This window comes from Capra hircus, chromosome 10 (genome assembly GCF_001704415.2).
Source record: "Capra hircus breed San Clemente chromosome 10, ASM170441v1, whole genome shotgun sequence".
Classification (NCBI taxonomy): domain Eukaryota; kingdom Metazoa; phylum Chordata; class Mammalia; order Artiodactyla; family Bovidae; genus Capra; species Capra hircus.
This window is the reverse complement of record NC_030817.1, coordinates 96,098,339-96,112,553: the sequence shown is the minus strand read 5'-3', so window position 1 is coordinate 96,112,553 and position 14,215 is coordinate 96,098,339. Positions and strand designations below refer to the sequence as shown.

The 14,215-nt window shown below is 40.4% G+C and overlaps 1 pseudogene; it reads left to right on the top strand.

Moving 5' to 3' along the window:
- LOC102185839 lies at positions 11,950-13,719 on the top strand (annotated as a pseudogene).

The window sequence follows — 14,215 nt, the reverse complement described above, 5'->3', positions numbered from 1 at the left end:
AAAGATGCCACAAAAAAAGAAAACTACAGGCCAATATCACTAATGAGCATAGATGCAAAAATCCTTAACAAAATTCTAGCAAACAGAATCCAACAGCATATTAAAAAGATCATACATCATGCCCAAGTGGGCTTTGTCCCAGGGATTCAAGGATTCTTTAATATCCACAAATCAATCAATGTAATACACCACATTAGCAAATTGAATGATAAAAAACATATGATTATCTCAATAGATGCAGAGAAAGCCTTTGACAAAATTCAACATCCATTTATGATAAAAAGCCCTCCAGAAAGCAGGCATAGAAGGAACATACCTCAATATAATAAAAGCCATATATGATAAACCCACAGCAAACATTACCTTCAATGGTGAAAAATTGAAAGCATTTCCCCTAAAGTCAGAAACAAGACAAGGGTGCCCACTCACCACTACTGTTCAACATAGTTTTGGAAGTTCTAGCCATAGCAATCAGAGAAGAAAAAGAATAAAAGGAATCCAGATTGGAAAAGAAGTAAAATTCTCACTGTTTATAGATGAAATGATCCTCTACATAGAAAACCCTAAAGACTCCACCAGAAAATTACTAGAGCTAATCAATGAATATAGTAAAGTTTAAGGATATAAAATTAACACACAGAAATCCCTCACATTCCTATATACTAACAAAGAAAACAGAAAGAAAAATTAAGGAAACAATTCCATTCACCATTGCAATGAAAAGAATAAAACACTTAAGAACATATCTACCTAAAGAAACAAAAGACCAATATATAGAAAACTATAAAACACTGATGAAAGAAATCAAAGAGGACACAAATAGATGGAGAAATATACCATGTTCATGGATTGGAAGAATCAATATAGTGAAAATGAGTATACTACCCAAAGCAATCTATAGATTAAATGCAATCCCTATCAATTTACCAACAGTATTTTTCACAGAACTAGAACAAATAATTTCACAATTTGTATGGAAATACAAAAAACCTTGAATAGCCAAAGCAATCTTGAGAAAGAAGAATGGAACTGGAGGAATCAAGCTGCCTGACTTCAGGCTATAGTACAAAGTTACAGTCATTAAGACAGTATGGTACTGCTACAAAGACAGAAATATAGATCAATGGAACTAAATAGAAAGCCCAGAGATAAATCCACGCATCAATGGACATCTTATCTTTGACAAAGGAAGCAAGAATATACAATGGAGAAAAGACAATCTCTTTTAACAAGTGGTGCTGGGAAAACTGGTCAACCACCTGTAAAAGAATGAATAGAACACTTTCTAACACCATACACAGAAATAAACTCAAAATGGATTAAAGATCTACACATAAGAACAGAAACTATAAAACTCCTAGAGGAAAACAAAGGCAAAACAGTCTCTGACATAAATCACAGCAGAATCTTCTATGACCCACCTCTCAGAATAATGGAAATAAAAGCAAAAATAAACAAATGGGACCCAATTAAATTTAAAAACTTTTGCACAACGAAAGAAATTATAAGCAAAGTGGAAAGACAGCCTTCAGAATGGGAGAAAATCATAGCAAACGAAGCAACTGACAAATAATTAGTCTCAAAAATATATAAGCAACTCTTGCAGCTCAATTCCAGAAAAATAAATGACCCAATCAAAAAACGGGTCAAAGAACTAAACAGACATTTCTCCAAAGAAGACATACAGATGGCTAACAAACACATGAAAAGATGCTCAACATCACTCATTATCAGAGAAATGCGAATCAGAATCACAATGAGGTACCATCTCATGCCGGTCAGAATGGCTGCTGTCCAAAAGTCTATAAACAATAAATGCTGGAGAAGGTGTGGAGAAAAGGGAACCCTCTTACACTGTTGGTGGGAATGCAAACTAGTTCAGCCACTATTGGAAATAGAACTGCCATATGACCAGCAATCCCACTGCTGGGCATACACACCAAGGAAACCAGAATTGAAAGAACCCAATGTTCATCGCAGCACTGTTTATAATAGCCAGGACATGGAAGCAACCTAGATGTCCATCAGCAGATGAATAGACAAGAAAGCTGTGGTATATATACACAATGGAGTATTACTCAGCCATTAAAAAGAATACATTTGAATCAGTTCTAATGAGGTGGATGAAAGTGGAGCCTATTATACAGAGTGAAGTAAGCCAGAAAAAAAAAAAAAAACACCAGTACAGTATACTAATGTATATATATGGAATTTATAAAGATGGTAACGATGATCCTATATGTGAGACAGCAAAAGAGACACAGATGTAAAGAACAGACTTTTGGATTCTGTGGGAGAAGACAAGAGTGAGATGATTTGAGAGAATAGCATTGAAACATGTATATTATCATATGTGAAACAGATTGCCAGTCCAGGTTTGATGCATGAGACAGGGTGTTCAGGGCTGGTGCACTGGGATGGCCCAGAGGGATGGGATGGGGAGGGAGGTGGGAGGGGGGTTCAGGATGGGGAACACATGTACCCTCATGGCTGATTCATGTCAATGTATGGCAAAACCACTACAATATTGTAAAGTAATTAGCCTCCAATTAAAATAAATAAATTTTTAAAAAAGAAATGCTGATAATATATATTAAAAAAAATAGTTATCAGAATTTGTATGAATACCTGAGGCAAAGCATTACATTATTTTATAATTTATTGAACTACCTAATGTTGAACACTTAGGGCATTTACAACATTATACTGCAGTTTCAAGCATTCTTATACTGACATACTTATCTGTACCAAATATCTCTTTAAGTTAGATTTTTAGAAATGGAATTCCTTATTTACAGCCAAAGTATTTGTCAAAATTTTCAAAACACCATTGTTTGGTGGGGGAAAAGTGCACATGGGAGAAAAGAAGAGGAATGAAACAGTTTCTCCTAAGTGTAAGGCTGCTGCTAAGTCACTTCAGTCGTGTCTGACCCTGTGCGACCCATAGATGGCACCCACCAGGCTCCCCTGTCCCTGGGATTCTCAAGGCAAGAACACTGGAGTGGGTTGCCATTTCCTTCTCCAGTGCATGAAAGTGAAAAGTGAAAGTGAAGTTGCTCAGTCATGTCCTACTCTTAGCAACCCCATGAACTGCAGCCTACCAGGCTCCTCCGTCCATGGGATTTTCCAAGCAAGATTACTGGAGTGGGTTGCCATTGCCTTCTCCGAAGTGTAAGGCTAATCAGCTCTAAATTAGGGTTGAACTATTAGTCTAATTGATGTTATTATCTTAATTGCTTTCATTAGTTAGCTTCTAAAAAAAATCCCAAATCTCCTTCTCTATTTGTGTTTCTCTATTTACAGACCTCTTGGGAGTCTATAAATCCTAATGGAGAAAAAAAGAAAAAAGCTATAATAGTTTTGTAATTTTAAATTGAATAATAGTGTTTAAAAATTCTTAGCACATTCTGAATCATTTTATGGCCATGCAGTTTTTATGTTGGCTTTAAATTTCTGTTTACAATTGTCTGAGTTTGATATTGTCTGATTTCCATGTTTTAATCTGATTTTAATGTTTGAAGGAACATTTAACATTGTGGTAGTTCATGAATTTAAACTGAATAGAGAGAAGTAGTGGGAGAGTTAAGTCAGTTACCTATGGCACTAGTGGACTCCTGGGGAAGCAGAGTTCAAAAGAAACTGCACAAACCAACCCATTAAATTAGAAGAATGCAGGAGACTATTTGGTGGAGGATGAATTACTTAAATCCTGTCTTTGTACCTAACATGTTAATTAATGTTAAGTGTGGTAGAAAATATAGAGTGAAGAAACTTTCAGTTCAGTTCAATTCAGTCACTCAGTCGTGTCTGACTGTTTGCAACCCCATGAATCGCAGCACGCCAGGCCTCCCTGTCCATTACCAACTCCTGGAGTCCACCCAAACTCATGTGCATCGAGTTGGTGATGCCATCCAGCCATCTCATCTTCTTTCGTCCCCTTCTCCTCCTGCCCACAATCCCTCCCATTATCAGGGTCTTTTCCAATGAGTCAACTCTTTCACATGAGGTGTCCAAAGTATTGGAGTTTCAGCTTCAGCATCCGTCCTTCCAATGAACACCCAGGACTGATCTCCTTTAGAATGGACTGGTTGGATCTCCTTGCAGTCCAAGGGACTCTCAGGAGTCTTCTCCAACACCACAGTTCAAAAGCATCAATTCTTTGGAAACTTTACATTTCTGATTTGAGTAATAACTGGATTAGAATACCAATTTAGGCCAAATTGTATTAATGACCACAGTGCCAGCCTCAGTCTTACAGGAGTTATGGAGATTTTTAATTTTAACTGCATTAAACTAGGTATTCTGAGATTGCTTGGGTGGGCTGCCTTGAGTTAGTAAAGAATGAAGTTATTAACACAATGTCATACAACATAATTATCTGAACAGATGTTTTCTGCATTTGTATTGACAGACAAAATCAATTGGACAAAAACTGGTTTGTTCTCATTATTGATCAAATATGGATTTATTTGATTATATGAGGATATATACATATGCATACATATAAAACATTAATGTTTTTCTTTTTTCCAGCATTACTTACTTGACAAAAACTCCAAGATGAAAATCTCTGACTTCATTTAAGTTTTCCTTAGTCCTTGTTACCACTACATTCTGTTTTACATCCTCATTTGTAATGTTATTACTACTAGAGTTTTGGTTTCTACATTTCATTTAACATGCACCGTAAATAGTTTTCCATGTTTTAATCTGATTTTATTCTTATTTTATTTTGCCTATGCACTCTTTCTTGACAGTCATCACGTAACCTATGTCATTTGCCCAGGTATATGAGCCCACACATTTTTCTCCATAACCATGTAAACATCTAATATAGATATAGATATGTACAAATAAATACATAAAATATATGGAAGATTGTGTTTATCATTTGGTTTTCCAAAAATGAGATAATAAAATCATAAGTCATATATATTTCTTAGTTATATCCTTTCTACTTGATTTATCAGGGTAGTCCACCAGAGTAGGAGCTGTAGATTCAACTTGATTTTTTAAAATAGCAACATAGTTTCTATTAATGGATACATTAATTTACTCTTCTTCCATTGGTGGAAATTAAAGTTGTTTTCAAGTTTTTTGTCATTATAAATAATGCCACAATAGATATTCTCATAGGTTCATCCTTAGATGGTTAGAACTGGAACTATTAGATCAAATGATATGTATATTTTTTGTTTTTAATATATAAGGCCATATTACTTTAAAAAGCTGTGTGTGAATATCAAAAATATACAAGCAACTCCTGCAGCTCAATTCCAGAAAAATAAATGACCCAATCAAAAAATGGGCCAAAGAACTAAATACACATTTCTCCAAAGAAGACATACAGATGGCTAACAAACACATGAAAAGATGCTCAACATCACTCATTATCAGAGAAATGCAAATCAAAATCACAATGAGGTACCATTTCACACCCATCAGAATGGCTGCGATCCAAAAGTCTACAAGCAATAAATGCTGGAGAAGGTGTGGAGAAAAGGGAACCCTCTTACACTGTTGGTGGGAATGCAAACTAGTACAGCCACTATGGAGAACAGGGTGGAGATTCCTTAAAAAACTGGAAATAGAACTGCCTTATGACCCAGCAATCCCACTGCTGGGCATACACACCAAGGAAACCAGAATTGAAAGAGACACGTGTACCCCAATGTTCATCACAGCACTGTTTATAATAGCCAGGACATGGAAGCAACCTAGATGTCCATCAGCAGATGAATGGATAAGAAAGCTGTGGTACATATACACAATGGAGTATTACTCAGCCATTAAAAAGAATACATTTGAATCGGTTCTAATGAGGTGGATGAAACTGGAGCCTATTATACAGAGTGAAGTAAGCCAGAAAGAAAAACACCAATACAGTATACTAATGCATATATATGGAATTTAGAAAGACAGTAATGATAACCCTGTATGTGAGACAGCAAAAGAGACACAGATGTATAGAACAGTCTTTTGGACTCTCTGGGAGAGGGAGAGGGTGGGATGATTTGGGAGAATGGCATTGAAACATGTATAATATCATATAAAAAATGAATCGCCAGTCCAGGTTAGATGCAGGATACAGGATGCTTGGGGCTGGTGCACTGGGATGACCCAGAGGGATGGTACGGGGAGGGAGGTGGGAGAGGGGTTCAGGATGGGGAACACATGTACACCTGTGGCGGATTCATGTTGATGTATGGCAAAACCAATACAATATTGTAAAGTAATTAGCCTCCAATTAAAATAAACAAAGTTAAATATAAATAAATACATAAATAAAAAGCTGTGTGTGGACCTTCTTTGGATCTCAATTTACACAAACTCTGAAAGTCAGTATGACATTTGTAAGACAATTGGAAATTCAAACACTGACTAGATATTTCATTAAACTGAGTAATTTTTGTTATTTTTTAGATTTGATAATGGTATAGACACAAAATGAAATATTTATGGATGAAATACTTCAGAAAATTGCTGGAGGGAGAGAAGTGAATGAAAGGATGGATGAAATAAGAGTGGTTGTGACTTGATAGTTGTTGAAGCTGGTATAATGGGAGTTTATTACATCATGATCTTCTTTTTTATATGTTTGAAATTTTCCACAATAAGAATTTTCAAAAAATTAACAAGTCATACTATATCTAGTGAGAAAACTTATTTCCATACATTTCCCTTAAAACTGAGTGTTACTGCTTTCTAGTTTTGAAAATCTGATGTGTGAAAAAAAGGTGTTAGTTGCTGTAATTTGCATTTCCTTTATTGTTAGTGAGGTTTATCATCTTGAGAGAGTGTAAATCTTCCTCACTGGCAGTTAGCATCTAGGCCATGGTGTTCCCAAAGGAACTTACATAATACTTTCTAGAATCTAAATAAGCTGTACACAAGGCCACTCTGACATATCTGGAACAAGAGAGACAAGACCACTTTGCAACCATAGAAACAATAAAACATCCCCCCATTCTGCCTAGCCTGAGTGACAGCTGCTCTTTTACCAATGACAACTTTAGCCTTGCTTTAATGCTATTTACTAGATAAAAATCATGAATCTATCCAGCTACTAAATTGCCCCAGTTTCTTGACAACCTTCAATCCGTAACTGGTCTCCACTTCTTTAACTTTTCTGGAATAACCCAGCACAAGTGCAAGTTCTGTGAGAAGCCCCTTCCAATCCTCTTGTTGAGGCCTATAGTTCCTCTGGAGAACTTTCTCCCTTGAGGCAGCGAGGTAAAGAAACCTTTTCTTGTTTTTAACTACGAATATGATGGTAAACAATCCACCTCCAATGTGGGAGACCTGGGTTCGATCCCTGGGTTGGGAAGATTCCCTGGAGGAGGGCACGGTGGCAGCCCACTCTTGTATTCTTGCCTGGAGAATCCCCATGGACAGAGGAGCGTGGCGGGCTATAGTCCATGGGGTCTCAGAGAGTTGGACATGACTGAGCACCTAACCACAGTACACCACATGTCTCTGAAGGTCTTTGGTCAGTGGTCTTTAAAGCAATCTTTGCAAAGTTTATCGTCCACTTGAATTTCCTCTTCTCTGGGACATTTTCCCAGTTTAGTGGGTAGTTCTGAAATTTTCCCTTTTGTTTTAGAGTCAGTCCCGTTGATAACTCTAGGACCTGTATGTACTACTTCTTAGTCAGAAGGGGCAAAAGATAAGGATTCTTACTCAGGTTGGATCATTCCAGGTTTGATGGCATTAGCAAGAATTTTCGGGATCTTATTAATTCATCAGTAAGGCTGCTGAGAGATGAGGATGAAAGTAGGAGCTCAGCTAAGTTGGACTTCTCTATTTGCTGCAGACAATTCTGGTTATTTTCTTGGCCACCAATCTTATTTGGCCAGTGTTGATGGAGTGTGTGTAAAAGTGTATATGTGTGTTTGTGTGTGTATACCATTTATTGCTTATTATATTAGGTACTGAAAGAGAAAATTTATCATCGTAACTCAGAAATCTAATGTTTCTATTAGATTTTGTTTTATATTTTAACAAGGTCTAATGTGAGATAAATAAAAATTCAATGCTACTTTGTTCTTTGTTAATTGTTCTTGTATTGATATGAAATATTACTGTTTGTCCCTTTGGGTGCTTTTCATCTTGAATTCTACCATTTGTTACATTAATGTTGTAGCATACATAACACAGTCTTTGTTTGGTATGCTGGGAAAATATTTTGATATTTAAAGCCGTGTGTTTTTATCCAGTATGTAACTGTTTTTCCATGTAGATGACTAAACCCTTAGTCATCCTTTGCCATAAGGGAGATTGTCACAATAGAATCAGAGTAAAAGAGAGGCAAATTCTTGGCTAGTGAAGTTCCTGGCTGAGGCTCAGGTGTAGCTAGCTATAGGACGTTCAGAGCCAGTCTCTTCACCTTCAGTTAGCGGAGAGAAGAGACATGTCTTGTTCTATTTGCTCTATTAGTTCTGTTTCCTTAAGTGTTAATGTCTGTCTTTTGTGAGATGTCGTGTTTATCAGTTTTGATGTTAGAATGTTTCTCAAATGTTTTGTAATTCTTGGGTTAGGTGTTCATTTGGATTTTTGGAGTTCCCTGTTAGTCCACATGTGAGTGCTAGATCTGTGTATCTTATCTTGTTGCCAGGAATTTCAGGACAGTTTGAATTTGCTGCCGGACGTATTAGTGAGGCAGATATGATAACCTCTACACTATGGAAACCAGCCTGGCTGGTCGATATTAGTGTCCAGTCTTCTGGGACCAGGGACGACCACATTACTACCATAGGCACTGCAGCGCCCTGCCTCTGTGGCTCAGTTACTTACACTCGCTGCCCTTACCGAAGCAGAGGTCTCTACTGCTGGTTGCTTTGCAAAATCTGGGGAAGATTATTTTAGTAGTTGCCTCAGCAAAGTCTCATTCCTATTTCCCTGTATCCTCCATTTCTGAGGTTGGAGAACCTTCAAGTTGCCGTCCACATTTGCTTCAGTTGTTTCCTCTGAATATTTTAGGTTATAATGTTCTCTTCCAAGTAGTCATGTATGGATGTGAGAATTGGACTATAAAGAAAGCTGAGCACCAAAGAATTGATGCTTTTGATCTGTGGTGTTGGAGAAGACTCTTGAGAGTCCCTTGTACTGCAAGGAGATCCAACCAGTCCATCCTAAAGGAAATCAGTCCTGCATATTCATTGGAAGGACTGATGCTGAAGCTGAAACTCCAATACTTTGGCCACCTGATGCAAAGAGTCAGCTTATTAGAAAAGACCTGTTGCTGGGAGAGATTGAAATGCAGAAGGAGAAGAGGGTGACAGAGGATGAGATGGTTGGATGGCATCAATGACTCGACGGACATGAGTTTGCACACACTCTGGGAGTTGATGATGGACAGGGAATCCTGGCATGTAGTCCATGGGGGCACAAAGAGTCAGACACTACTGAGTGACTGAACTGAACTGAATGTTCTCTTTCAACCTGATACCGTTTGGTTTTCATTTTCCAAAGATTTCCTTGTCATTCCAGCAGATTAATGTCATTATCAACATCATATCAGCCCTCAACACTTCTGGATAATGATCCACTTTAAAAATCAGTTGGATTTTCTGCTCCATATTTATTCTATACTGCTTAAACTTTTGACTATTCTAAGTCAGAAGGCCTTGCCATTTACTGCATTACCGCTCTATACTCTACAGAAATGGTGCTCACTCAGTAAATCTGACTTCTATGGTGGTTTTAAAATCTGGGTACAAATTCTTTAATCTTCCTCCTTCAAAATGTAGAGTCTTATTCCCCTACCCTTAAGTGTAGGTTGTAATACCTGACTTGCTGCTGATGAATAGAATGTGCCAGAAGTGATGGTATTTGACTTCCAAGACTGGGTCACAGTGTAGCTTCAACCGCTCTGTCCTGGGTTGTTTGCTCTGTGGAACCCAGCTGTGAAGGGGCCCTGCTGGGAGGGGGTCCTCCGGTCCTGGAAAGGGGTCCTCCAGGCCTGGAAGGGGGTGCTCCCGTCCTGTACACTCTGCAGAGGAATATAGCCTGCCTGGCGTCCTGACTGTAGTCTCGTGGGAGGCTGAGCCATAACCATAGCTCAGCAGCTCCTGGGCCTTCCTTTCAGAAATCATATCCCATTGCATGTATATACTACATTGTGCTTATCTGTTCACTCACTGATGGACACCTGAGTGTGTGCTGCTGTGAACATGGGTGTACAAATATCTCTTGGGACTCTGCTTTCCATTCTTCTGGATATATACCCAGAAGTGGGATTGCTGTGTCATGTAGCACACTAGTTTTAATTTTTTGAGGAACTGCTATAGTGTTTTCCATAATGGCAATATCATTTTACATTCCCACCAACAGTGAACAAGGATTCCAGTTTAAGCAGTTTATCAAATTTTTCTTTTGTGGATTGTTGCTTTTGTGTGATATCTAAGGACTTTTCGACTAACCCAAGGTCATGAGGGTTTTCTCCTGGTTTCTTCTAAAAATTTTATAGTTTTGGCTCTTACATTTAGATCTTTAATTCATTTTGAGCTATTTTTTAATGAATAATGTGAAGTGAGGACCTAAATTCATCTTTTTTGCTTGTTAATATTCAATTGTTCAAGCAGCACTTGTTGAAACTAATATTCTTTCCCCAATAAGTTATTCTGGCACCTTTTTTGAAAATCAGCTGACCGTAAATGTTAAGAGTTTATTTTTGGACTCTCAATTCTGTTCCATTGATTTATATATCCATTAAAAATTTTGTATTTGGCTGTTCCAGGTCTTTCTTGCTACCCACCAGTTTTCTATAGTTGTGGCAAGCGAGGATACTCTTTAGTTGTGGGGTGTGGGCTTCTCATTGCAGTGGCCTTTTTTGTGGAGCATGGGCCTTTAGGGTGAGGACTTTAGAAGTTGTGTCTCGCAGGCTTAGTTACATATAGATTCCATGTGGAATCTTCTTGGACCAGGTATTAAAGCCATGTCCCCTGCATTGACAGGCAGATTGTTGTCAATCACTGAACCACCAGGGAAGTCCCATATATTTATATTTATACCAGTACACTCTCTTGATTTCTGTAGATTTAGAATTTATTTTGAAATTGATAACTGCAAGTCCAATTTTTTTTTTTTTTTCAAAATTGTTTGAAGCATTCTGTTCTGGGTCTTTTGAATTTGTATATGAGTTTTAGGATCAGATTGTCAATTTCTGCGAAAAAAAGGCAGCTGGGATTTTGGTTCGCTTGCACTGAATCTATTGATCAATTTGGGGAAGAATTGCCATTTAAGAAGAGTAAGTCTTCTAATCCATGAGTATGAAATGTCTCTCCTTTTATTTAATCTTCTTTAATTTCTCTTAGCAATATTTTATAGTTTTTTTTTCCAGCTTCATTGAGATATAGGTGATATATAGCATTGTATAAGTTTAAGGTGTCCAACATAATGATTTGACTTAAATATAGTATATGGGTCTTATGCTTTTTTGTTAAATCTAGTCCTAAGCATTTAATCTTCTTGATATTATTGCAAATGGAATTCTTTTCTTTTTTTATTAGCACTGTTGTTGTTGTTTAGTTGCTAAGTCATGTCTGACTTGTTTGCCACCCCATGGACTGTAGCCTACCTATCTCCTCTGTCCATGGAATTTCCCAGGCAAGAATACTGGAGTGGGTGGCCATTTCCTACTCCGGGGGATATTCTTGACTCAGGGATGGAACCTGCGTCTTCTGCAGTGTCAGGCAGATTCTCTACCACTTGAACCACCTGGGAAGCCTATGTTGATGCAAAAGATAAGACAAATGGTTTTCAGGTGAAACCTCATTACACATTTTTGCCCTTCTGCTTAAGAGATTTTACAGTTTGGTTAGTCTCTCTTATCTTCCATATCACTATCTATGAAATGGGGTTAAAATGTATTTTAGTTGTTCTGGATCCCAGCTCTCAGAGCCTCAGGAGACTCTGCCCTTTCAGGGGTATTCCTCTCAAAGGGTCACTATGGCCAACAAGAAGGGGCGCTGGAAGTGGGCCATTGTTAGTGGTGTCAGTACGGTTCTAGTGTTTGCCATTGCAATGATCCTGGGCTTCTCACTGCAGAAGTGCATCGTCCTGCCAGGCTATGAACAGGATGGGACCTGCTGCTCTGATGCAGACATGCTGGGCTGCCTGCTAAGTTTGGGTCAGATCAGCCAAAGGGACGGCCTGCTGGTCACCTGGTACCACGCTGCCAACAGCAAAGAGCAGATGAAGGCTGCCCTCAGCAGCAGCGTCATGGTCCTGGAATCAGATGTCACAACAGAAGGGTGTGACACAGTCGACGAGACAGGGGTCCCCATCATGGTGCACCCCCCAGCCATCTACAGTGACAACACCTGAAAGCAGCGGCTGGAGGCTGTGCTGGCCTCTTCCGAGAAGGGCATCAAACTAGACTTTGAGAGCATCAAGGCTGTAGGCCCCGCCCTGGACCTCCTGTGGCGGCTGACAGAGGAGGGGAAAGTTTGAAGGGCTGTGTGGATCAGTGCCAACATCCTGAGGGGTCCCAACATGGTCAAACCAATAGAGGCCAACTGAGACCAATAGAGGCCACACAGTTCCTGGCCTTGGTCCAGGGGAAGTATCTTGAGACAACCCTGTCTCCAGGCTGGACTGCCATCTACCTGCCCTTGTTTCCAAATGGGACATACGCCAGACCACCGTGGAGAAGATGCAGGAGCTGGTGGGAGCAGTGCCACAGAAGGTGACCTTCTCCACGGGGCTTGTCATGGCTAGGGCCACCCGGCCCCGCCTCAGCTGGCTGCTGGGCCAATCTGACAGGTACAGCCTGACTATGCTGCAGTCTGCCTCGGACCCCGCGACAGTGGATCGCCTCCTCTGTATCCAGGACAACACCGCCACCCACCAAGTCTGCTATGACTTCTTTGAGCCTCTCCTGTCTCAATTCAAGCAGCTTGCCGTACCTCACGGAAGCAAAGGTACTGCGCCAGGGGCAGCCTGATCCCTGCTCTCCAAAACCCTGGAGACGAGGGTCTGAGAGTGGAGTGACTGGTTCCTGACATCCAGGGCTATGGAAGCACAGCAACAGTGCGGCTCCCAGACTGAGAGGGCATGATCCTGCTGGACGTGGGCCTTCAGGAGCCTGCAGCTGGGCATCCCGTGCCCATCGTCCACGCCCCAGACGGCCATGCCCTGATGCTTGAGTCCTGCCTGCAGCAGCTGGCCATACGCCCTGGACGCTGGGGCCTGCATTTGCACATAACAGAGCTCACCACCCTGCAGCCATCCCTGGCCACGCTGGCCACCCTGTGCGCCCTTGGCCACCTGTCTAGGCATGTGGGGGTTGGGGCCACAGCCTCCCACAGGAGTTTCATGGTCCCTGGCTCCATGGCTGGCAGGGAGTTGCTTACAGCTGTGGCCGAGGTGTTCCCCCATGTGACAGTGGCACCAGGCTGGCCCAAGGAAGTGCTGGGCAGTGGCCATGGGGAACAGCTGCTCACAGATATGCTGGAGCTGTGCCAGGGCCTCTGGCAACCCGTGTCCTTCCAGCTGCAGGTTGGGCCTCTGGGCCAGAGTCCCGCTGGAGTCATGGTCCGGCTGCTGGCAGCCTCCCCCTGGGCCACAGTCACAGTGGAACACAGCCCTGGCCAAGGCCACTATGCATCTATGTGGGCAGTGCTGCTGGCAGCCAGGGCCGTAGAGAAGACCCGAGTCTACTACAGGCTACCCCGGAGCTACTGCCAAGACTTGCAGGCAGATATTGGCAGACATTGAGCACCCAGGGGTGCTCGCCTGGTGGACCCTGGCTTCCCACGGGGGAGGCAGGAAGGAATAAATGCCTCTGCTTCTTAAAAAAAAATATATATATATATATATATATATGTATATATATATATATATATATATATATATTTTAGTCCTTTTGTTGTAAGGACTAAAGGGGAATTTGTAGGTAAATGTGAAGGAATCAAAATTGTCATCCGTGACTGATAGTTCCCCTCCACTGAACAGGATCCTCTAGAATGAACCTTTGAAGGAGAGTGCTCTGGTCTTTTCCCCAGGATAGTAAAATCAACTCCTTTTAATTTTTTTTTTTTTTTTTTTGGTTGTGCAGTGTGGCATGTGGAATCTTAATTCCCTGACCTGGGATCGAACTCACATTTCATGCAATGTAAGTGTGGAGTCTTAACCACTCAGCTGCCAGGGAAGTCCTTAAAATTGGCTTCTTTTAATTAACAGGTTCTCTATCACTTCATTTCTCTTACAGTTT